This window comes from Choloepus didactylus, chromosome 5 (assembly GCF_015220235.1).
Source record: "Choloepus didactylus isolate mChoDid1 chromosome 5, mChoDid1.pri, whole genome shotgun sequence".
Lineage (NCBI taxonomy): Eukaryota > Metazoa > Chordata > Mammalia > Pilosa > Megalonychidae > Choloepus > Choloepus didactylus.
In genome coordinates this window covers 167,129,116-167,153,821 of record NC_051311.1, presented here as the reverse complement: position 1 = coordinate 167,153,821, position 24,706 = coordinate 167,129,116, and the positions used below count along the sequence as shown (strand labels likewise).

General features: G+C 37.2%; 1 protein-coding gene and 1 pseudogene across 7 annotated transcripts in view; one reads left to right on the top strand and one right to left on the bottom strand.

Annotated features, from left to right (window-relative positions):
* The window catches only part of LOC119534679 (zinc finger protein 596-like), a 74,060-nt gene that overhangs the window by 29,428 nt on the left and 19,926 nt on the right, over window positions 1-24,706 (bottom strand). For 3 of the 7 annotated variants that reach the window (XM_037837294.1, XM_037837292.1, XM_037837293.1), the window contains 4 exons: window positions 20,653-20,716; window positions 19,678-19,842; window positions 16,835-17,058; window positions 12,615-12,740 (listed from right to left, as the gene is read on the bottom strand). The gene's annotated coding sequence lies outside the window, so the exon portion shown is untranslated. The remainder of the gene's footprint in view (window positions 1-12,614; window positions 12,741-16,834; window positions 17,059-19,677; window positions 19,843-20,652; window positions 20,717-24,706) is intronic. The other 4 variants (XM_037837295.1, XM_037837296.1, XM_037837297.1 and 1 more) reach the window with 4 other exon arrangements.
* LOC119535517 lies at window positions 13,182-19,888 on the top strand (annotated as a pseudogene).

Genomic DNA, 24,706 nt, shown 5'->3' with positions numbered 1-24,706 from the left:
GTCATGGTGTATGATTTTTTTAATGTGTCTTTGGATTCGATCTGCAAGTATTTTGTTGAGGATTTTTGCATCTATATTCATTAGGGAGATTGGCCTGTACTTTTCCTTTTTTGTAGCATCTTTGCCTGGTTTTGGTATTAGATTGATGTTAGCTTCATAAAATGAGTTAGGTAGTGTTCCATTTCTTCAATGTTTTGAAAGAGTTTGAGTAAGATTGGTGTCAGTTCTTTCTGGAAAGTTTGGTAGAATTCCCCTGTGAAGCCATCTGGCCCTGGGCATTTATTTGTGGGAAGCTTTTTGGTGACTGATTGGATCTCTTTGCTTGTGATGGGTTGACTGAGGTTTTCTATTTCTTCTCTGGTCAGTCTAGGTTGTTCATATGTTTCCAGGAAATTGTCCATTCCCTCTACATTATCCAGTTTGTTGCCATACAGTTGTTCATAGTATCCTCTTATCATTTTTTAAATTTCTTCAGGATCTGCAGTTATCTCATCTTTTTCATTCACTATTTTGTTTATATGGGTCTTCTCTCTTTTTGATTTTGTCAGTCTAGCTAGGGGCTTGTCAATCTTGTTGATCTTCTCAAAGAACCAACTTTTGGTGATATTTATCGTCTCTATTGTTTTTTTGTTCTCTATGTCATTTATTTCTGCTTTAATGCTTGTTATTTCTTTTCTTCTACTTGGTTTAGCATTGGTTTGCTGTTCATTTTCTAGCTTCTTCAGTTGATCCATTAGTTCTTTGATTTTGGCTCTTTCTTCCTTTTTAATATATGTGTTTAGTGCTATAAATTTCCACCTCAGTACTCCTTTTGCTGCATCCCATAGGTTTTGCTATATTGTGTTCTCATTTTCATTCATCTCTCTATATTTAGTAATTTCTCTTGCTATTTCTTCTTTAACCCACTGATTGTTTAGGAGTGTGTTGTTTAACCTCCAGGTATTTGTGAATTTTCTAAGTCTCTGATGGTTATTGACTTCTAATTGTATTCCATTCTGGTCAGAGAATGTACTTTGAATAATTTAAATCTTTTTAAATTTACTGAGGCTTGTTTTATGCCCCAGCATATGAACTATTCTGGAGAAAGTTCCATGAGCACTAGAAAAGTATGTGTATCCTGGTGATTTGGCATGTAATGTTCTGTATATGTCTGTTAAATGTAATTCATTTATCAGATTGTTTAGGTTTTCAATTTCCTTACTGGTCTTCTGTCTGGTTGATCTATCTATAGGAGAGAGTGATGTGTTGAAGTCTCCCACAATTATTGTGGAAACATCCATTGCTTCCTTTAGTTTTGCCAGTGTTTGTCTCATGTATTTTGTGGCACCTTGATTGGGTGCATAGACATTTATGATTGTTATTTCTTCTTTTTGAATTGCCACTTTTATTAGTATGTAGTGGCCTTCTTTGTGTCTCAAAACGTCCCTGCATTTAAAGTCTATTTTGTCTGAGATTAATATTGCCACACCTGCTTTCTTTTGGCTGTAGCTTGCATGAAATATTTTTTTCCATCCTTTCACTTTCAATTTCTTTGTGTCCCTGTGTGTAAGATTAGTCTCTTGTATGCAACATATTGATGGCTCATTTTTTTTTTGATCCATTCGGCGCATCTATATCTTTTAATTGGGGAGTTTAATCCATTTACATTCAACGTTATAACTGTGAAGACATTTCTTGAATCAGCCATCTTATCCTTTGGTTTATGTTTGTCATACATATTCTTCCCCTCTATTACTATCCTTTATTGTACCCATACCGAATCTCTTTACTACTGAAGCTTTCTCCAAGTCTCTCTGTCCTTTCTTTGTTTCTCTGTCTGTACGGCTCCCTTTAGTATCTCCAGTAGGGCAGGTCTCTTGTTAGCAAATTCTCTCAGCATTTGTTTGTCTGTGAAAAATTTAAGTTCTCCCTGAAATCTGAAGGAGAGCTTTGCTGGATAAAGTATTCTTGGTTGGAAATTTTTCTCACTCAGAATTTTAAATATATCATGCCACTGCCTTCTCTCCTCCATGGTGGCTGCTGAGTAGTCACTACTTAGTCTTATGCTGTTTCCTTTGTATGTGGTGAACTGCTTTTCTCTTGCTGCTTTCAGAACTTGCTCCTTCTCTTCCGTGTTTGACAGTGTGATCAAAATATGTCTCAGAGTGGGTTTATTTGGATTTATTCTATTGGGAGTTCGCTGGGCATTTATGATTTGTGTATTTATGTTGTTTAGAAGATTTGGGAAGTTTTCCCCAACAATTTCTTTGAATACTCTTCCTAGACCTTTACCCTTTTCTTCCCCTTCTGGAACACCAATGAGTCTTATATTCGGACATTTTATATTATCTATCATATCCCTGAGGTCCGTTTCGATTTTTTCAATTTTTTTCCCCATTCTTTCTTTTATGCTTTCATTTTCCATTCTGTCATCTTCCAGGTCACTGATTCGTTGTTCAACTTCTTCTAGTCTTGTACTATGAGTATCTAGAATCTTTTTAATTTGGTCAACAGTTTCTTTAATTTCCATAAGATCATCTATTTTTTTATTTAGTCTTGCAATGTCTTCTTTATGCTCTTCTAGGGTCTTCTTGATATCCTTTGTATCCCGTACTATGGTCTCATTGTTCATCTTTAGTTCTTTGAGCAGTTGCTCTAGGTGCTGTGTCTCTTCTGATATTTTGATTTGGGTACTTGGGCTTGGGTTATCCATATCGTCTGGTTTTTTCATATGCTTTATAATTTTCTGTTGTTTTTGGCCTCTTGGCACTTGCTGAACTTGATAGGGTTCTTTTACAATTTGTAGACCAATTGAAGTCCTTATCTCTAATTTATCAGATCTACAGCTTCATGGAGTACACTTTCTCTAACTAACCAGCAGGTGGCATCCACGAACCACCTGTTCTTCACAAACCAGTTCTCCCGTTTGCCTTTGTGATGAGTGGGGGAGTGAGTCTTGTGGGGTCCAATTGGTGTACCAAGCTTGCGTGTGTAGTTGGTGTTGCCCGCCCTGTATATGGGGCATGTTTCTGGGCGGTCAGGGAGGGGGGGGGGTCTAACAATCAAATGTCCCTGGTGTTCCTGGAGTTTTAAAGCTGCTGCAATAGTCTAATCCTTCAGTTCAGTCCTGCCACAGTTTGTCTCTGCCACTGACCGACAAGTCCTTGGTATTGGCGTATGGCTCCTGAGACTTGCGAGTGGGTCCCTCTTCCAGGCCGTGCACCCCCTGGTCCTCTGTTGAGGGATGACTGTGCTATGTCACAGGTGAGTGCCATCCCCCCAGGGTGGTTCTGGGCTGCTGGGCTGTGTAGGGAGGCTCCCAGTCTGCTGAAATGATGGCTGAATGGGGCTCTGTTAATTCACACTGCTCCACCTTCCCAACTCTGGGACAATCAGCTGAGGTTGCAGGGAAAGCTAATGTCCATGCCCAGTTTTGTGGTGTGTGCCTGTTATTTGAAGCACTTCCGTCACACTGGGTTGGCTGGGGCAGCTCTGGGCTATGGGGCTGGCGATGGGCAGGAGTGTTTCCTGTCCACCAGGATGATGGCTGTGAGCGGACACCCCCCTTTTCTTGGGAAGTTGTGGTGTTTAGTGAATTTTCTCAGCCACTGGATTATTGCCTTTTGTCTCAGAGCTCTCTCAGTTCTGCTCTTGTCTTGATCTGCCCAAATTACAAGTCTTTGAGGCTTTCTGTATTGGGCTTCTTAGAGTAATTGTTTTAGAAAAAGAAAAAAAGATTAAAAAAAAAAAAAGGGCCCTCCTCAGAGATCTAATGGGTTATTGAAATGCTAAGAGACAAAGCAATTAGGGCCATTAAGGAAAGGCCCACAGGGCAGAGAGATCAGCTTTTCTTCGGGATTTGCATATGAGCCTCAGGGCCTGAGCTCTGCCCTTCCCATTTCTATGTTCACCAGAACTCCAAAAATCCTCCGCTTTTATTTTGGAGTTTTTCGTGCTGTTTTTTTCTATGCCTGTCTCCTCTCTGCTGGGCTGGCTGCTCTCAGATTCTCTGGTGTGTGGTCTCAGTCCATCTTGGAATTTGGATCAGTAGAATGAGTTTCCGATAAGGGCTGCCACTGCAGTTCTCCCTTCTCCTTCCCGGAGATGACAGCCCCTCCTCCCATGGGACTGAGTCTGGCAGGGAGGGGTGCAGGTCCCCTGGCCGCAAAAACTTACAGATTTCGCTGATCTCAGCAGTTCCACGTTTTCATGAGTGTTGTATGAAGTATGCCCAAAGTCAGATTGCTCTGTGGTGTCCAGTCCACGCATTTCCTGGCTTTCTACCTACTTTCCTGGAGGAGTAACTAAAACATACAGTTCACCAATCCGCCATCTTGCCCTGCCTCCCAGGGCTGGATTTAATAATGCTGGAGAAAATGCCCCCAAAGACATTATTAGGACATATGAAAAGATTGTCCCAATGTATAATCCACCCAGATAATACCCACCTACTTTTAAAGTTTTTCCTCATTTTCTGCATCATTCCTTTTTTCCATATATGCATCTACCTTCCTATCATATATCTATCATCCTCTCAACATTTCAAAAGTTATATACATCATGCTCCTTGAACACTTAAAATTTCCATGTACATCTATTAAGAAGAAGAATATTCACTAATGTAACCACCTTAAGTGTTGTGAACAAGTTCATGCATTAGTGTGGTACGTTTCTTACAATTGATGAAAGCACATTTTTATAATTCTATCAGCTGTAGTCTATGACTTAATTTAGGGCTCAGTGTTGTGTTGTGCAGTTCCATGGATTCATTTTTATTTTATTACCATGTATAGGATCCCAAATTCACCCTTTCAACTACATTCAAATATATAATTAAATGTTGTTAATTACATTTGCCGTGATGTGCAACTATCAACATCACCCTTTACCAAATCATTTTCATCATTCCAGATAAAATCTCTACATTTTAAACTTTTTAACAACCTATTCCCTACACCCTTTGTAACCTACATTCTAGATTCTGACTCTATGAATGTTTTTATAATTATTTCATCCATTGCTTAACACATCAGTGAGATCATAAAATATGTGTCCTTTTGTGTCTGGCTTATTTCACTCAACATGAGGCCTTCAAGGTTCATTCACATTTTCATATGTATAAGAATGTCATTCTTTTTTATGACTGAATAATATCCCATTGTGTATATATACCACATTTCATTTATCTATTTATTCACTGGGTGACAGACCATTGGGGTGCTTCCATCTTTTGGAAACTGTGAATAATGCCAATATGAACATTGGTATTAAAAGATCTGTCTGAGTCCCTGCTTTCATATATTTTAGGTATATATGTAGAAGTGGGATTGTTGGATCATGTGGTAATTCTACATTTCACTTTCTGATGAACTGCAAAACTGTCTTTCACAGCTTCTGTACCACTTTACATTCCACACAGCAGTGAGTATTCCTATTTCTCCACATCCTCTGTAACACTTGTAGTTTTCCATTTTTAAATAGCAGCCTTTATAATGGATGTAAAATGTAAATAATTGTGGTTTTCCTTTGCATATCCCTAATAGCTACTGATGTTGAGCACTTTTTTTTCAGTCTATCCCTTTTCTGTCCCTTTTAACCCAGGTTGAGAGTGGTTCTGTTCATATAGATCTTCCAAAAAAACTTGTTGGTTTTGCATGTAGTACACAGGTTTCCAAACCATTAGACAGTAGGATTGTCCATAGATCCTTCCTGATTAACTTCACCTCCATTCCTGATTTGCAATGAAATGGGTGACTGGTTCCATTTCAGTGAAACCCTCATATGGAGCACTCTTCTTTGGGGACTCACCTGCCAGAAACTCAGAATTTTCCAAACCATTAACATCTGGTTTCACTGGGCCCAGGAGTTCACTTCTCAGCTTATGCTTTCCTGCTTGCATTTTACTATAAGCTGCAAGTAGAAACAAGGCTGCACTTTCCACATTTAGCTTGGTAACCTCCTAAGCTAAATATCTAAGTTCATCACTTTTAAGTTCTGTCTTCCATCTGACATCAGAACTCAATTTTGCCAAGTCTTCTGCTACTTTAAAACAAGGTCTCCCTTTCCTCCATCTTCTAATAGCACGTTTGTCAATTTATTCAAAGGCCTCATCAGAAGTACCTTCAGCATCCATACTTCTAGTGTCTTTAGAGCAATAAAGGCTTTTTCTATCAAGCACCTCAAATTTCTTCCTGCCTCTATCCATTATCCAATTCCAAACCTGTATCCATATTTTTGGTATTTGAAATAGCAGCAGTCCACTCTCCTGGTACCAAAATCTGTTTTAGTTCCCTAGGCTGCTCCAGCAAATTCCAAGAAATGTGTTGGCTTAAACAATGGGAATGTATTCCTTCAAGGTTAGAATCCAGGGAAATGTCCACATTCAGGTATCATGTGATCCCTTCTTAATGACCAGGTGCTGGTGATCCTTGGTGCCACTGCTATATGCCAAGGCACATCGCAGCATCTCCTGCTCTCTCTTTTCTAGGTTTCATTGCTCTCAGCTTCTTGTACCATGTTTTCTCTCTGTTTTGCTTGCATTTATAAAGGCCTCCAGTAATCCTATTTACTGAATGAGGGAGTCACACTTTAACCGAAGAAGCATTATCAAAAGGTCCTAGTTACAATGTATTCACACCCACAGGAATGGGTTAACTTAAAAACATATTTTTCTAGAGTACAGATAGCCTGAAAACACAATTTTAGTGTCTATAAAAAACTGTATTGTAGTTTGAATATTGTAGTTTGAATACCTGTTTTAAATATGTATTTATCTTTACATTTAAAATGTAAGTCATACCCTTGGGAAGACTGTTGCTGCAAAGGAGAGGCTAGGCCTCCCTATAATTGTGCCTAAGAGCCTCCTCCCGAATGCCTCTTTGTTGCTCAGATGTGGCCCTCTCTCTCTAGCTAAGCCAACTTGAAAGGTGAAATCACTGCCCTCCCCCCTACGTGGGATCAGACACCCAGGGGAGTGAATCTCCCTGGCAACGTGGAATATGACTCCCGGGGAGGAATGTAGACCCGGCATTGTGGGACAGAGAACATCTTCTTGACCAAAAGGGGGATGTGAAAGGAAATGAAATAAGCTTCAGTAGCAGAGAGATTCCAAAAGGAGCTGAGAGGTCACTCTGGTGGGCACTCTTACGCACACTTTAGACAACCCTTTTTAGGTTCTAAAGAATTGGGGTAGCTGGTGGTGGATACTTGAAACTATCAAACAACAACCCAGAACCCATGAATCTTGAAGACAGTTGTATAAAAATGTAGCTTATGAGGGGTGACAATGGGATTGGGAAAGCCATAAGGACCACACTCCACTTTGTCAAGTTTATGGATGGATGAGTAGAAAAATAGGGGAAGGAAACAAACAGACAAAGGTAGCCAGTGTTCTTTTTTACTTCAATTGCTCTTTTTCACTCTAATTATTATTCTTGTTATTTTTGTGTGTGTGCTAATGAAGGTGTCAGGGATTGATTTAGGTGATGAATGTACAACTATGTAATGGTACTGTGAACAATCGAAAGTTTGATTTGTTTTGTATGACTGTGTGGTATGTGAATATATCTCAATAAAAAAAAATAAATAAAGATACTTCTGATGAGGACTTGAGCAAAAAATAAAAAAATAAAAAAAAATAAAATGTAAGTCAGACCATCTTAAATCATAGCCTCATTAAATTAAAGAGACTACTGTGTACATACTGCCACTTACTGGAAGAATCCATTCCTCTTAAAAACCTATGTTTGGAAGGCTCATAAAGAGCTTTCAATATCCATCCTTAATCATTTTTGTGCTCATGAAGTTTTAGTATGCTGTCAAATTTCACGTAACTAATTTTCCATACCTGTCACTAAAATTTTCTTATGTTAATGTTATTTATTAAATATACCACTCCTTACTGTCATCTATTTCTCTGCTATATTTAGAGAGTATATGATGAAGAAGCTACACCAGGTTATTTCTCAAAAATGGACAATGAATGTATGTTATAGACAGAATGTCATAAAGTTCCAATGTGACAAAATTGGCAGTTAAATAAAATGGAAAGGTCTAAGTACTATTATATTGCTGGTGGCTACTTATGTTTCCTAGGGTTCAGCCTAACATAATATTCACCCAGGGTCTCATATCATCTCCCAGATCATTATCACCTCATACATGATGACTTGACTGTTGGTGTGTTTTGGTGATTCATGTTTGCATACATATGGAATAGTATATAATACTATTACATATTACATATTGCTATCAATAGTACATAATAGGCATCCCTGGGTTTAATGAGACTATATTTCATATATACCATTTTCGATTGTAATAAAAAAATTAAATATAAAAGAAAAACACATAAAGCTGTACAACACAGTGAGCCCTAATGTAAACCACAGACTAAAGATAATAGTGTAATTATAATATCACTTCATTAATTGTAATAAAAGAAAAGCACTTGTGTTAATAATAGGGTAATCTGCACGTGGGGACTTATATGGATAAGTACTTTCTGCAATTTTCTCTAAACTTACAAAACCCTGACAAAACTGTCTTACATTCACAGAAAAAGGCTGAGGGAGTTTGTAACTGCAGACTAGTACAACAAGAGATGCTAAGGAACAGACAATAGAATGCAGCAACATAAAGAAATAAAGATCTCCAATCAGGGTAACAACATGAATAAATATAAATTACAGTACAGTGTATTTCTGGTCATAAATCCACTTTTAACTTCCGACCTGATCTGAAAGAGAAATGCATAAAATGTAATGAGAAGTCAGTGGCGTTGGACAAATGATATCTAAACATGTAACCTGTGACAATAACTACATAAGAGTAGAGGGATGCAGGGGTATAGGGAACACAGTTTGTGTATAATATTGAACTTAATTTAGTATCACAGAAAATGAGATAGTTATAGATTTAGGATGTTAAATTTAAGCCCCGTGATAACTGCAAAGAAAATATCAGAAAATGTAACCTCATAAAATGAGAAGAGTATATGTCACCAGCAGTGGGAAGAAGGGAAGATGAGAAACTTTTAATAATGGAAAGTAGTGTGGGCACAATATTGTGGATGTGACTCATTCCACTCAATGTTATGCTTGGGAGCAGCTGACATGGGAAAGTTTATGTTGTGTATATGTTCCTTCAATTAAAAAAATTTTAAAAAAAGCAAACATAATGATAATAAAATGCAATGTGATCCTGGATATGACCTAACAAGGGAGGAGAAAAGGATAAAAAGGAAATTATTAGGCCATATTAAAATGGAATATAGACTGTAAGTTTTATTATCAATGTTAAATTTCTTGAATTTGATAACTACACTTAAGGTTATGTAAATGAATATTCTATTTCTTGGGAAATGTACATGGCAGAATCAAGTCCTCAAGGAACATGATGTATACAACCTATACTTGATCAGAAAATGTATTGATAAATATATATAGACAAATGGATAGGTAGATGGAATGACAGAATGAATTGATAGATGGATAGATACAAAATATCGCAAAGTTGACAAACAAGTTATTAGATCTGAGGACATACAGTGAAATGGCTGTGTTCGAGTTCAATTAGGTTTGTATTATTTTTGCAGTTTTCACTATTCAGGACCATTTGCCTTTTCATATAAAATTGATAATTGGCTTTTGCCTTTAGGTAAAGAAGGTGATTGGATTGTTATTGTGATTGCAATAAATGTACAAATAGCTTTGGGTGGTACTGGCATCTTAACAATATTAGGTTCTCCAATCCATGAACACGGGATGTTACTTAGTTCTTTCAAAATCCTTTCAGCAATGTTTTGTAGTATTGAACAAGTCCTTTACACCTTTGGTTAAAATTTTCCTCAATGTTTTATTCTTTTAGCTGTTATTGCAAGTGGATGTTTTCTTTATTTCCTTCTTGGATTGTTCATTGATGGAAAATAATATCCTGATTTTTCTTTATTGAACTTGAACCCACTGATTAGCTCAAGTAGCTTCCTTTTAGATTTTTTTTAATTTTCTATACTTAGGATCTCGTCATCTGTGAAAAGAGAGAGTTCTATTTCTTTTCCAATCTATATGCATTTTATTTTATTTTCCTAATTGTTCTGGCTAGAACTTCCATTAAAACACTGAAAGGAAGTGGTGAAGAGGGCATCCTTTTCTTGATCCTGATCAAGAGGGAAATCTTGCAGTCTTTTGCTGTTCAGGACGTTGCCTCTGAGTTTTTCATATACGCCTTTTATCATGTTGAGGAAGTCCCATGCTTTTTGTAATTTTTTGGCATGTATTTTAATCTAGAAAGGGTGTTAGATTTTCTCAAATGGCTTTTCTTTGTCAAATGACATGACTTATTTATTTGCTTCATTCCTTTAATGTGGTTTAATTGATTTTCTTATGTTGAGCCACCATTATATTCCTGGGATCAAGTTAAGTTGGTGATGGTGTACCATAATTTTAATATGCAGTTGAATTTTGTTTGCTAGTATTTTGTTGAGGACTTCTGCTTTAAAATTCATGAGAGATATTGGGCTATATTTTTTCTTGAGATCTTCTCTGACTTTGAAACTAGAATGATGCTGGCCTCATAGAATGAGTAAGGAAAAGTTACCTGTTCCTCAAACTTGGAAGGTCTGAGAATAAAAGGTGTTAGTTTTTCTGAGAATATTTAGCAATATTCACTGGTGAAACCATATATGCAAGATTTATCTTTGAAAACAGGATTTATTAGGAACTTGTGGGTTTTCAGAACAAACATTAAATATAGAATTCCAATATATTACTCTATTATTAACACCTTGCATTAGTATGGAACAGTTGCTCCAACTGATGTTAGCATTTTATAACTGTACTAGTAATTATCATCCATGGTTTAACTTTGGGCCCATTGTTTATGCAGCACAGTTGCATGGAGTTTTTAAAAACTTTTACTCTGTTAACATTTGAAAAATATATAGAGACAAATGGATAGGAATGATAGAATGGGTTGATGGATACAATCTATCACTTCCCCCTTTTAATTACATTAATGTATATATTTCAGTCCTGCTAACTACATTCACAATGTGCCATCTTTACCACCATTTATTATGAAAACACTGTCATCATTCCAAATAGGAACCCTATAAACTTTATGCCTTAACTCCCCATTCCCTATCATGATCCTTTCCTGTGGTAATCCATATTCTGGATTGTGACTCTGTAAATTTTCTTATTCTAATGGTTTCACAATAGGGAGACAAAATATTTGTCCTCTTCTCTCTGGCTTTTTCACTCAACATCCCTTCAAGGTTCATCCATGTTGTCACACGTAACAGGATTGAAATCTTAACATTTAGTCTTCCAACCCATGAAAACAGAATGCCCTTCCATTCTTTTGGTCTTTGATTTCTTTTAGCAATGCTTTATAGTTTTCTGTGTATAAATTCTTTACATCCTTGGTCAGAGAATACAGATCGTATAATTTTAACATTTTTTAATTTACTGAGATTTGTTTTTCAAATCTAACATATGTATATAGTAGAGAATGATCCATGTGCACTACAGAAGAATGTGTAATCTGTTGTTGCATGTAGTGTTCTAAATATCTCTGTTAAGTCTAGCTAATTTAGTCATTGACTTCCTTAAAGTTCTGTCTACATGTTCCATGCATTGCTAAATGCTAAATGTGGTGTATTAAAGTCTCCTCCCCAAATTTATTTGCAGATTCAATGCAAAAGTAATCAGCCTACTCTACAGATACAGAAAAGGGAATTATCAAATTTACTTGGAAGGGTAAGGGGCCCTGAATAGCCAAAAACATCTCGAAAAAGAAGAATGAAGTGGGAGGACTCACATTTCCCAACTTTAAAACATATTATAAAGTCACAGCAGTCAAAATAGCATGGTACTGGCATAAAGATAGACATACTGATCAATGGAATTGAGAGTTGAGAAATAGAACCTCACATCTACTGTCAGTTGATTTCTGAAAAGGTTACCAAGTTCACTCAACCAGGACAGAGCAGTATCTTCAATAAATGGTGTGGGAGAACTAGATAGCCATATCAAAAAGAAAGAGGACCCCTATCTCACACCCTATAAAAAATTAACTTTAAATGGTTCAAAGACCTAAATATAAGAGCCAGTACCATAAAATTCTAGAAGAAAATAAAGGAAATATCTTGAAGACCTAGTGATAGGAGATACTTTCTTAAATCTTATACCCAAAGCACAAGAAACAAAAGAAAATGTAGATAAATGGGACCTCCTCAAAACTGAATACTTCTGTGCTTCAAAGAACTCTGTCAAAAGGGTGAAAAGGCAGACAAATCAATGTGAAAAAATATTTGGAAACCACATATCTGATAAGGATTTGATACAAAGAAAATATAAAGAAATCCTATAGCTTGACAATAAAAAGACAACACAATTAAAATATGGGCAAAAGACATGAAAAGACATTTCTGCAATGAGGAAATACAGATGCCTAAGAGGCACAGGAAAATATATATAAGAGGCACAGGAATATATAATAGCTTCACTAGTTATTAGAGAACTGCAAATCAACACCACAATGAAATATCACCTCACACCTACTAGAATGGCCACTATTAAACAAACAAGGAACTAAAAGTGTTGGAGAGGATGTGGAGAAATTGGAACACTTACTTGCTTCAGGTGGGAATGTAAAATGGTACAGCCACTGTGGAGTATGGTCTGTTGGTTCCTCAGGAAGCTAAGTATAGAGTTGCCTTATGACCCGGCAATCCTCTATTCAGAATACACCCGGAAGATCTGAAAGGAGGGACATGAACAGACATTTGCACACCAATGTTCATAGCAGAATTATTCACAATTGCCAAATGATGAATACAACCTGTGTCCAACTGATGAACAGATAAAAAAATGTGGTAGACACATATGGAATAGTACTTAGCAGTAAGAAATGAAGTCCTGAACCATGCAACATTGATGAACTTTGAGGACATTATGTTAAGCAAAATTAAGTCAGACACAAAACGACAAATATTGTATGATCACACTGATATGAACTAATTATATGTAAACTCATAGACATAAGACATAGAATATAGGTTACCAGGGTTTAGAATGAGGTTAAGAATGGGGAGCAATTGCTTAATATGCACAGAATGTCTAAATAGGGTGAACTTAAATGTTTGGAAGTGGACAGAGGTGATGGTAACACTTTATTGTGAGAATATATAACAGTGCTTAATGGCGTGTGAATATAGTGGAAGCGGGAAGTTTAAAGTCACGTATGGAACCAGAAGTAAATTTGGAGGCTAAAACAAGGGAATGTATAAAACAGTGAATCTTCTGGTGGACAATGTCTGTATTAACTGTACAAATATAAAAATGTTCTTTATTAACTAAGCAGATGCTCAACACTATTATTAGGAGTTAGTAATAGAGGGGTATATTGGAAAAATTTACCTATTGCAAATTACAGACTGTAGTTAACAGTAATATTTTAATACTCTATCACCAACAGTAACAAATGTACCACAACACTATGGGTCAATATTATGATGGGATAAGGAGATGGGAGATTTAGGGTTTTCTTTTTTTCTTTTTATTTATCTTCTGGAATAATGAAAATGTTCTAAACTTCATCATGGGGCTGTATGCACAATCATATGATGATACTGTGAATCAGTGATTATATACTTCAGAGAGTTTCTATGCTGTGAATATATCTCAAAAACACTGCATTTAAAAAAATGGTACTTAATTTGCTCATAGCTGAAACAAAATGTGAACAAAAAAATAAAGGGAATCAGGAAAATGATAGATGAACATAAAGAGAATGTCAATAAAGATACAGAAATCATGAAAAGTAACCAAAGAACAGCTTAACACCCAATAACAGAAATAAAAATTTCCCCAGAGGAGTTCAACAACAGATTAGAGCTGACAAAAAAATGAATCACTGAATTTGAAGATAGGACAATGAAATAAATTCAGTGTGAGGAACAGACAGAAAAAAATAATAAAGAAAAGTGAAGAGAGCCTGAGAGACCTGTGGGACACCAGCAAGCATGCTAGTATACACACTGTGTGAGTCCCAAAGGAGAAGAAAGGGACAGAAAAAATATTCAAAGAAATAATGGCTGAGAACTTCCCAAATTTAACAAAAGTCATCCATATGCACAACCATGATGCTTAACAAACTCCTAACAGGAAAAATTCAAGTAAACCCACAACAAAGCATATGATAATCAAAGTGTCAAATGCCAAAGATAATGAAAGAGATCTGAAAGCCACAGGAGAGAGGCAACATACCATGTGCAAAGGAGCCTCAATAAGACAAAGTGCTGTTTTTTCACAGAAATCTATGGAGGTTCTAAGGCAAGGGGGTGGCATATTTAAAATACTGAAAGCAAAATGTTGTCAACTAAGAATTCTATATCCAGTCAAACTGTCTTTAAAAATGAGGGGGAGACTAGCAAGATGGTAGAGTAGGATGCTACAGGATCCAACCTTCCATCAGAAGAACAATTAAATAGGCAGGAACTGTCTGAGACAAAATTGTTGAGACTCTAGAGGCCGGTGGAACACTGTACAGCATTTCAGGAAGAGCAGGGGCAAGAGGCTGGAAAATAACAGTAAAAACTGCTCTCTCTGTGTGGCACAGTTATTGGTGGCCATCCCCCACTCTAGCGGCAGGCTGCTGGGAATTCAGCCCCTAGCTACTTTATTGGAAACTGAAAGACACATGAAATCCTTTCACCAAAGACCAGGGGTGGACACGGCCACTCACTGATCTTGGCTTTTGATTAGCAACTTTGGATAGTAGGGGATCCAGCTCAGAGGATAGCCATTGTTCCAACACACCCCAGACAAAGGTGGCAGGGGAGGAGACCTAAAGATGCAATGCTTCCTCAGGGCTGTAGGGGAAAATCTCAAGGGCTGCATTTTCTGGGCAGGTCAAGAAAGCTCATATCTGGGGAAATGTGGAGCAGGCTCCTGGTGCCATTCCTGATGACCTCCCCAGGGAACTCTGGAACTGGACTGACTCCCCTCCATGGGTCGTTGACCCTGTTTTGGCTGAGAAAGACTGACTTGGAAAACATCTCTGGCATGCCTTCCCCTCCTCAACTGCCCTCCAGGAAAAGTGGCTTGAGACAATGAAAAGATTCAAAGAAACTATACAGGTGGACAACCTGGGACAAAGGCTTGCCTTCTTTAAACACCCAGGGGAGGGAGGTCTGTCTCCTGGAAAATAGACGGGGCAATCAAACTCCTGTAAACAGGGGAAATCCAGGGGATATGCCCTGGGTGGACTGTCATTATAGGAAGGCTAAAGCTCAAGAAAATCCCTGTCTTATGAAAAAAATCAAGAAAGAGACATCTAAGGAAATAAATCCCAGAGTTAAAAATTTTCAAATTTTAAAGCTATACAGTGTGCAACAAGAGTACAAGACAGAGAAAATGATGGCCTATCCACAGGAAGAGAATACAAATCCAGAAAACATCAATGAATAAGGTCAGAATGTGAACATACCAAAGACTTATAAAAAATTATCATAAAAATGTTCAAGGAGATAAAGGGAAATGCAGAGAAAGGACTAAAAGATATCAGGAAAAAAACACATGAGCAATAAGAGAATCTTAGTAAAGATATAGAACTTTTAAAAAGGAACAAAACAGAAGCACAGAAGTTGAAGACCATAATAACTGAAATGAAAAATTCCAAGGACAGTTTCAACAGCAGATTGAAACTAGCAGAAGAAAGAATCAGTGAACTCAAAGGCAAGACACTATAAATGAATTAGGCTGGGGAAAAGAAAGAAAAAAAAGATGTGTAAAAAGTGAAAATAGCTTTGGAAAACTCTGGGAAAGCATCAAATGCACCTAGATATGTACTATGGGAGGCCCAGAAGGAGAAGAAAGACAAAAAGAGGCAGAAAGAAAAATCAAAGAAATAATGACAGAGAACTTCCTAAACCTAACAAAAGACATGAAAATGCACATCTAAGAAACCCAGAGAACACCAAACATGTTAAACATGAAGAAAAATACATGTAGTCTTATACTGATGACACAATCAAATGCAAAGGACAAGGAAAGAATCCTGAAAGCTGCAAGAAATGCAACATATTATATACAAGGGAGTCCCAAAAGGATTGAGTGCTGAGCTGCCATCTCAAACCATGGAAATAAGAAGGCAGCGTGTTGAAATACTTAAAGTGCTGAAAGAAAGCAACCACCAACCAAGAATTTGATATCCAGTGTGGCTTTCTTTCTAAAAGGAGGGAGAAATGAATATATTTCAAGATAAATAAACGCTGAGGGACTTCATCCCCACTAAACCTGCCTTACAAGCAATGCTAGAGGGAGTTTTCCAGACTGAAAGGAAAGAACACTAGACACTGGCTCAAATTAGCATAAAGAAATAAAGACCTGCAGTAAAGATAACCATTCAGTTAATTATAAATGCTAATGTTAATGCAGTGTATTGTCTGGTATGGAAGTCCACATCTTACTTCCAAAAGGTGCTAAAACGCAAGTGAATAAAAAGGAATGCTAAATCTCTGCATGTATATGCAGTGTCCAAAGATATAATTGGAAACAAGTACTAAAAAAGGACAGAAGGGTAGAGGAAAAGTAAATGAGTATGCTATTGAGGAAAAGTTGGTATCAAACCAAATATGTTGCTATATGCATACAATGTTAAATTTTAACCCTATGATAGCCATAAAGAAAATACAATAAAAATAGACCCTGAGGGAGGCAGGGCAAGATGGCGGAGTGGTGAGTTGTGGGTTTTAGTTACTACTCTGTGGCAGCTGGTAGACAGCCAGGAACTGTGTGGCACGGACACCGCAGAGGAATCTGGGTTTGGACACACATGATACAACACTCACGAGCCTGTGGAGAGCTGAGATCAGTGAAATCTGTAAGTTCTTCCGGCCAGGGAGCATGCACCCCTCCCTGCCAGGCACAGTCCAAAGGGAGGAGGGGCCGTCGGTGCTGGGAACCAGGAGGGAGAACTGCAGTTGCGGAATTGATTAACAAACAGACTGCCGAACAGAAACTCCAACCATAGACAAACTGAGACCAGACATCAGAGAATCTGGGAGCAGTGAGCCTGGAAGAAAGGAGATGGGGCTAGCAAAAACAGCAAAAAAACAAACAAACAAACAAAAAACAACCAAAAATAAAAACAGAGACTTTTGGAGTTGGGAGTAAACATAATATGGAGAAGGGCTGGGCTCAGAATCAGGCACATATGCAAACCCAGGGGGTCAGGGCCCTTCTCCGAAAAGCCAGTTTTTCTGGTTTCTTGATTGTTCCTCAATTCCTCTTGAACTCCCAGTCTTTCTGCATTTCAATAGCCCATCAGAACTGGAAGGACTGAATTAAAGAGCTTTTCTTTAAATAGTCTATACTGGGCCCTTCTTTTTCTTTTTTCTTTTTTTCATTTTTTTCTTTTTTTTAAATAACTATTTTAAGTAGCCCATTACAGGAAGCCTCAAAGACATTCAATTTGGGCCCAGGCAACAGCAGAGCTAAGATAGCTCTGAGACATAAAACATTCAGTCTAGTGGGAGAGAAAATTCACTGAAAACCATAACTTTCCCAAGAAAAGGGGGGCATGGCCCAGCTCCAGTGGCAGCCCTCCTTTGGGGAACTCAGACCCCAGGGGCTGGAACAGAAACCAGCTTCAGTCAGCCAAGCCCCTAGAAGGGTCAGGGTCACCTGGAGAACTAAAGCCCTCCTCAGACTGGTAACGGAGCTGCAGCCTGGCAAGCGCCACCTGCTGGACAGCACAGGAAAAGCACAGAGTCTAAAGGCCACACAGGAGGGTCTCATTCTCAAGGAAACTCCATAAACTCCTACTGAGACCTGGTCCTCTCTGGAGTGGGAAAACCTGACTGGGGTTGACTATACCTGAGGAGAACCCCACACAAAAAGGCTACATAAAGGCAGGGCAAGAAACAGAAAAACAAGAGGTGAAAAACACCGATCAACTAAATATAACCTAAGTTAGAGGCCTAGAATAAGCTGAACTGAACACCAAAGGTTAGAGAACAAAGCCAACCAACAAGAAAATCCTAGGTAAAAGAGTGAAAACGAGCTCCAGAATAAACTAATCAAGAAAGTCAGATCCAGCTCAAGAAAACAAGCCACACCAGGAAACACAAAAACATGGACCAGCCAAAGGAACAAACTAATAGTTCAACCGAGACACAGGAGTTGAGACTAATGCTAAATCAATTCAATGAAGTGAAGGAAGAACTAAAGATGTCCAAACAAATTTCCTAAATCAAGTCAATGAACTGAGGGAAGATACAGCAAAAGAGATGAAGGATATAAGGAATCATTGGGTGACCATAAAGAAGAATTCATAAACTTGCGAGAACTGCCAACCAAGAATTATATATTCTTCAAAAATGAGGGAGAGATTAAAATATTTTCAGACAAACAGACACTGAGAGAGTTTGTAAATACGAGACTGGTGCTACAAGAAATACTAAAGGGAGTGCTACAGGCTGATCAGAAAAGACAGGAGAGAGAGATCTGGAGAAGAGTGTAGAAATAAAGACTATCAGGAGGGAAAAAAATAAGACATAACATATAACATCCATAAGACAAATTGGTAGAAGAAAGTACTGCCCTTACAATAATAACACTAAATGTTAATGGATTAAACTCCCCAGTAAAAAGACACAGACTGGCAGAATGGATTAAAAAACAGGACCCATCTATACACTGTCTATAAGAAACCCACTTTAGACACAGGGACAAAATAGGCTGAAATTGAAAGGCTGGAAAAAGATATTTCATGCAAACAGCAACCAGAAAAGAGTGGGAGTAGCTATATTAATATCAGACAAATTAGACATCAAAAGTAAAACAATTAGGCTGGGCGGCTGGAGTCCAGCTCAGCCTAGGAGGGTCCCCGACGACTGCAGTTTTTCTGATAACTCATTCTATGAGTACTTCCCTCTTTTCTACGTCACTGTGGTCTTTATTTGCTTCATCGTGACCACCGGTCTGGTTCTGGGATGGTTTGGTTGGGACGTTCCAGTAATTCTAAGAAACTCAGAAGAGACCCAGTTCAGCACAAGAGTTTTCAAAAAGCAAATGAGACAAGTCAGGAATCCTTTTAGCTTAGAGATCACTAATCAATCTTCAGCTTCAATCACAACTGGCATAACCTTGACAATACAGTGTCTTGAAGATAGCCTCCTTAGATGCTACTGAGGGTACAGTGTTCAAAAATTATATGAAGCTCTGCAGAAGCACGTTTACTGCTTCAGAATAAACACTCCCCAAGCATCAGAAAATGCCTTATATAGCAAATATCTCCATCAAGAACAGTATTTTATTAAAAAGGACAGCAAAGAAGAAATATCTTGCCAGGTACCAAAAGATACCAAAATTGAAGACTTTGGGACAGTGCCCAGATCCCGCTATCCAGTTGGTAGCGTTGTTGACCCTAGCTGATAAGATGACCGAGAAATTTATGATATTATTTCAATTGTATCAGTAATTCATATTCCTGATAAGACTTATAAACTTTCCTTCAGAATACTGTATCAGTATTTACTCCTGGCCCAAGGTCAACTTTATGATCTAAAGCAACTTTTCACATCTGCAAATAATAATTCCACTCCCTCAAGCAATTCTTCCCCAGAAGAAAAAGACACAGAAAGAAGTTTGTTGGAAAAGGCTGGACTAGCTGAAAGTAAAGTGGAGTCACCTGAGGAGAACTTTAAGGACTGTGTTGTTTGCCAGAATGGGACAGTGAACTGGGTGCTCTTGCCATGTTGACATACGTGCTACATACGTGCTTGTGTGATGGCTGTGTTAAATAATTTCGGCAGTGCCCAATGTGCAGGCAGTTTGTTCAGGAATCTTATGCACTCTGTAGTCAAAAACAGCAAGAAAAAGACAAACTGAAAACTCTCTGAGGATGTTGTTAAAACACAAAAGTACATTTTCCACTGAAGACACAGAAATTTGTGTTTTTGGAATTCATCATAACATGGAATCTACAGTATTGACCTTCAGTGAAAATTATATTCTAACTCATATGTGTGCAGTACTTGGATGACAAAAATTAATTATTCCTTCCTGCTCAGTATGGTAAATATTGGAATACCATCTTTGTTAATCATAAAAATTAATTTGACTCTTGAGATGAACCATTTGGCCTTTTTTATCAACTAGAGAATGTCATATAATGTTGATTAGAACAATCTTTTTGAAAAGCAATCCATCCAAAATTTGAGGGAAGTAAAAGTGTTAAGATTGCTAGGTGTTTTCCCTTTGACATATTCTGGAGTACAAAAACTTAATTCTTCTTAAAGTAATTATAGTCCCACAGTTTACAAAGGAGTTGGAAGGGTTCCTTACTTCAATTCCTTTCCTGAAATATCTGTTTTTATAAATATCCATCTGTTTGGTTTCTAATTTCTCTTATCATAGTTACATAAACGCAAGTCTCAAGTTTTTAAATATAAGTTCTTAAATCATAAGGGCAAGATATAATTCTTGACTGTTATCAATGTATCATAGATTAAAATGATACTCATCTATAGGAGGCCGACATAAAATTTGAAAAGTATAATTTCTTGGTAAATGTGATTAGATCAACAGAATGGCACATCTTATAAAGCGGAGTGTGTTTCACCAACGAAGATCCGTTTTCTCTGTGCGACTCATAATGTCTTACCTTAGATTTTCTCCAGCACAGCAAATCCATCCAAAATCAGAGGGGTTTGGAGCCAGAAAATTCACTACAAAAAACCACAGTAAAAGGGGTATGTGAAAGGAAGTGAAATAAGCTTCAGCAGCAGAAAGATTACAAAGGGAGCTGAGAAGTCACTCTGGTGGGCACTCCACTTTTACGCACAATATAGACAACCCTTTTTAGGTTCTGATGAATTGGAATGGCTAGCAGCAAATGCCTGAAACTATAAAACTACAACCCGAACCCATGGATCTTGAAGACGATTGTATGAAAATATAGCTTATGAGGGGTGACAATGTGATTGGGAAAGCCATATAGACCACACTCTCCTTTGTCCAGTGTATGGATGGATGAGGAGAAAAATGGGGGGGGGGGGGAGAAGGGGGGAAAGGCACCCAGTGTTCTTTTTTACTTCAATTGTTCTTTTCCACTTTAATTTTTATTCTTATTATTTTTGTGTGTGTGGTAACGAAAATGTCAAAAATTAATTTTGGTGATGAATGCACAACTATATAATGGTACTCTGAACAACTGAATGTATGCTTTTTTTGACTGCATGGTATGTGAATATATCTCAATAAAAATGAATTTAAAAAAACCACAGTAATAATTATTCTTCTAGTGTATTTTTATTCCAAATAAACTCCATTCCCTTCTGAAAAGTAAATTATTTTGTTCATCTTTTATGATATCCATGAAGAGTTGAGGCCATCTCCCACTGTTTCCAAAATAACTGAAAAAAGAAAGGCAAACTAGAGCTGCCTGTGTCTTCAGTAGACATCACCTTCAAGAAAGTAGGTCATAGCAAATAAATTGTGATATTTAGGGAGATGGCAAACCTCTTCTGTCCTGTTTATATTAATAATGCTTTACCTTTGTATCAGTGTTTTCACATGAAACCATTTTATTCCCCTTAAATTTAGCACTCAAGAAGAAACACACAGACACAAAAAGTAAAACAATGAAAAGAAACAAAGGACACTATATATTAATAAAAGGGTGAATTCATCAATAAAACATAACAATCAAAAATATTTATGCACCAAGCCAAAGTGCCCCAAATTCATTAGGCAAACAGTGAGAACACTGAAAGGAGAAGTAGGTTAACTCTACAAAAATCACTGGAGACTTCAATACACTGCTCTCATCAATGGATAGAACATCTAGACAGAGGACCAATAAGGAAATGGAGATGTTGAATTGTACGATAAATGAACTAGACTTGACAGACATTTATAGAACACTACCCCTCTAAAACAGCTGGATACACATTTTTCTCAAGTGCTTATGGAACATTCTCTAGGATAGGCCACATGTTGGGTCACAAAGCAAGTATCAACAAATTTAAAAATATTGATATTATAAAAAACACTATCTCAGATCATAACAGAATGAAGTTGGAAATAAATAACAGGCAGAATACTGTAAAATTCACAAACATATGGAGACTAAACAACACACTCTTAGAAAACCAGTGGGTAAAGGAACAAATTACAAGAGAAATTAGTAAATACCTCAAGGAAAATGACAATGAAAACACAACATATCAAAACTTATGGGATGCAGCAAAGGTGGTGCTCAGAGGGAAATTTATTGCCCGAAATGCTTATATTAAAAAAAAAGAGAAAGCAAAAATTGAGGAATTAACTGTCCATCTGGAGGAACTAAAGAAAGAGCAGCAAACTGACACCAAAGCAAACAGAAGGAAAGAAATAACAAAGATTAGAGCAGAAATAAATGAAACTGAAAAAAGGAAAACAATAGAATCAACAAAACCAGAAGTTGGTTCTTTGAGAAAATCAACAAAATTGATGGACCCCTAGCTAGGCTATCAAAAAAAAAAAAGAGATAACAAGAAGATTCTATGAGCAACCATATGCTAATAAACTAGACAACTTACACAAAATGCACAACTTCCTAGAAAAGCATAAAGAACCAATATTGACCAAAGAAGAAATAGAGGACCTCAACAAACCAATCACAGGTAAAGAGTCTGAGTCAGTCATCAAAAAGCTCCCAAAAAGGAAAAGCCCAGGACCATATGGCTTCACATGTGAATTCTACCAAGCTTTGAAGAAAGAATTAATACCAATCCTGCTCAAATTCTTCAAAAAAACTGAAGAGGAGGGAAAGCTACCCAACTCATTCTATGAAGCCAACATCACCCTAATACCAAAATCAGAAAAAGATAGTATATATATATAAAAAAAAAGAAAATTATAGACCAATCTCTTTAATGATTTTGATGCAAAAATCTTCAACAAAATACTCACAAATAGAATCCGGCAGCACATTAAAAGAATTATACACCATGACCAGGTAGGGTTTATTCCAGGTATGCAAGGCTGGTTCAACACAAGAAAATCAATTAATGTAATACACCACATCAATAAATTAAAGCAGAAGAACCACATGATCATCTCAATCAATGTAGAAAAGGCATCTGACAAAATTCAACATCCTTTCTTGATGAAAACACTTCAAAGGATAGGAATAGAAGGGAATTTTCTCAATATGATAAGGGCAATATACGAAAAACCCACAGTTAACATTGTATTCAATGGAAAGAGACTGAAAGCTTTCCCTCTAAGATCAGAAACAAGACAGGGATGCCCACTGTCACCACTGTTATTCAACATTGTACTGGAAGTTCTAGCTAGAGTAACTAGGCATGAAAAAGAAATAAAAGGCATCCAAGTTGGAGAGGAAGAAGTAAAACTTTCACTCTTTGCAGATGACATGATTCTATATGCAGAAAATCCAGAAAAATCTACAGCAAAGCTATTAGAACTAATCAGTGAATACAGCAACGTGGCAGGTTACAAGATCAACATGCAAAAATCTGTAGTGTTCTTATATGCAAATAATGTGCAACAAGAGGCAGAAATCAAGAAAAAAATCCCATTTACAATAGCAACCAAAAGAATCAAGTATTTAGGAATAAACTTAATGAAGGCCACAAAAGACCTATATGAAGAAAACTATAAGAAACTGCTAAAAGAAACTGAACAGGAGCTAAAAACATGGAAGAACATACCGTGTTTATGGATTGGAAGACTAAATATAATTAAGATGTCAATTTTACCTAAACTAATTTACAGATTCAATGCAATACCAATTAAAATCCCAACAACTTACTTGGTAGAAATAGAAAAACCAATAACCAAATTTATTTGGAAGGGGAAGGTGTCCCAAATAGCCAAAAATATCTCGAGAGAGAGGAACAAAGTGGGAGGTCTCACACTACCTGACTCTGAAGCATATTACAAAGCTACAGTGCTCAAAACAGCACAGTACTGGCTTAAGGATAGATATACTGATCAATGGGATTCAACTGAGTGCTCAGAAGTAGACTCTAGCATCTACGGACAATTGATCTTTGATAAGACAGTCAAACCAAAGCAACTGGGACAGAGTAGCCTCTTCAGTAAACGGTGTTTGGAGAACTGGATACCCATTTCCAAAAGAATGAAACAGGACCCCTATCTCACATCTTATACAAAAATTAACTCAAAATGGATAAAAGACCCAAACATTAGTGCTAAGACCATAAGACTCTTAGAAGAAAATGTAGGGAAATTTCTTAAACATCTTGTGATAGGAGGTGGTTTCCTAGACCTCACACCCAATGTGTGAGCAACCAAAGAACAAATAGACAAATAGGATCTCCTCAAAATTAAACACTTTTGTAAATCAAAGAACTTTGTCAGAAAATTAAAAAGGCAGCCTGCACAGTGGGAGACAATATTTGGAAACCACAAATATTGGTTTAATATCCTGACTATATAAAGCAATCCTACAACTCAACAACAGAAATACAACCCAATCAAAAAACGGGCAAAAGACATGGACAGACACTTTTCTGAAGGGGAAATACAAACTGCTCAAAAACATATGAAAAAATGCTCAACTTCACTGGCTACTAGGAAAATGCAAATCAAAACCACAATGAGATACCATCTCACACCTACAAGAATGGCCATTATCCAAAAAACAAAAAATAACAAGTTCTGGAGAGGATGTGGAGAAAGAGGCA